General features: G+C 40.9%; 1 pseudogene; it reads right to left on the bottom strand.

Moving 5' to 3' along the window:
* Positions 1 to 243: 243 nt before the first annotated feature.
* LOC105806193 lies at positions 244 to 645 on the bottom strand (annotated as a pseudogene).
* Positions 646 to 1,668: the final 1,023 nt, after the last annotated feature.

Here is a 1,668-nt window from a genome sequence, read left to right on the forward strand (position 1 = left end):
GATAGGTTTATAACAAACAGTATAGTTGTGACAGGCTTGCAGCTTTACTCAACTGTTTTGCGGTTTTAGCTTGCAAGGCTGACAGGTGTCAGCGTCTACTTTAGCTGCTTTGTGGTTTTAAGCAGAATCAGCACAGAAATTCCCCTAGTATGCATGGAAATTTCCCTAACAGTATGAGGTGACCAGGATGTGACTTCCATTCAGTGATAGCCCCTGCTCTTCAGGAGCAACTGAGCAAAGGACTTAATACTCATCAAGAGTATCTGTTTGAGGAATGGAGAGACCTCTATCCTGAAGAGCCTGAACTTTCAGCTTCTCTGCTTCCAGCTTGGTCTGCTATTCCAACCTTTGTTCTTCTAGGATTTCTTCAATAGACACTTGTTGGAGGGGTGTGTCACTGTCCTTTTCCAAGTCTATTTCTCCTAGTAGGACCACATTTTCTCCTCTGACCACAAAAATCCCTTGAGGAATATCACTGTATTTTTTGTCCACATGAATACATTCCACAGTCTGATGTAGCACTAAATTAGCAAATTGATCGATGCTGCTTTAAAAGCCTATAAGTGTTCTTCCATCTCGAAGCAGGACCAAGTGTTTTTTGTCGATGTCCTCGATAAGGCTGGCGGTGCCGGGCATATAGTTCATTTTGAACTGAAATAAGGCTGCGATGTATAGTGGTGGTGGGCCAATTGCATCCCAAACTTCCTTCCTCCTACCGCAGTCGCCACCTTGGTGGGACTGGGACAGGAATCCCAATCGGGACTAGCACTTCTGCCCCGGCTTTCAGTCACTAAGGCCTACCGGAAACTCCTCCATATTACCTTCACCTACTTCCGGTATCCATCTGACAAGGATTTTAAAACAGCCATCATAAAAATGCTGTGACACGCAACTGCAAACATGCTTGAGATCAATGAAAAAGTCTTAGCAAAGAAAAACAGACATAAAGAAGAACAACAATTTAAAAATTTTACAACAAAAATATACAATAACAAAATTAAAAACTCAACAAATGGACTCAACACGAGGATGGAGAGGACAGTGGAAAGAATCAGAGAACCTGAAGGTAGAACAATAGCAATTACTCAGTCTGAACAGAAAATAGACTGAGAAAAGTGAACACAGCCTCAGGAACACGTGAGAGTAAAACCAAAAATCTAGCATTCATGTCTTCAGAGTACAAGAAGGAAAAAAAAAAGAAGGTAGGGCTGAAAAAGTATGCAAAGAAATAATAGCTGTAAATTTACCAAATTTGGGGGAAACAATAAACCCATAAATCTAGGGATTTAAGAAGCTGAACAAGCCACAAACAAACCTGAAGAAATTAACACCAACACACACCATAATCAAACTTCTGAAAACTAAAGACAGAAAAAATCTTGAAAGCAGCCAGAGTAGAAACAGCCCATTACCTAAGGGTAAAAACAACTCAATGTCAGCACATTTCTTTTCAGAAACCATGGGGGCCAGAAAGAAGGGACACAACAGTGCCGAAAGAAAAATACTGTCAACTCCCCCTCAAATTCTATATCCAGCAATATCCTTCAGAAATGAAGGAGAAATCAAAATATTCTCAGATAAAGGAAAATTAAGAGTTTGTTGCCAGCAGACCTGCCCTAAAAGAGAGGGTAAAGGAGGGACTCTGTATCTGATCTTAGCCAAGAGGCC

This window comes from Propithecus coquereli, unplaced genomic scaffold (genome assembly GCF_000956105.1).
Source record: "Propithecus coquereli isolate 6110/MARCELLA unplaced genomic scaffold, Pcoq_1.0 Scaffold139, whole genome shotgun sequence".
In the NCBI taxonomy this organism is placed as follows: domain Eukaryota; kingdom Metazoa; phylum Chordata; class Mammalia; order Primates; family Indriidae; genus Propithecus; species Propithecus coquereli.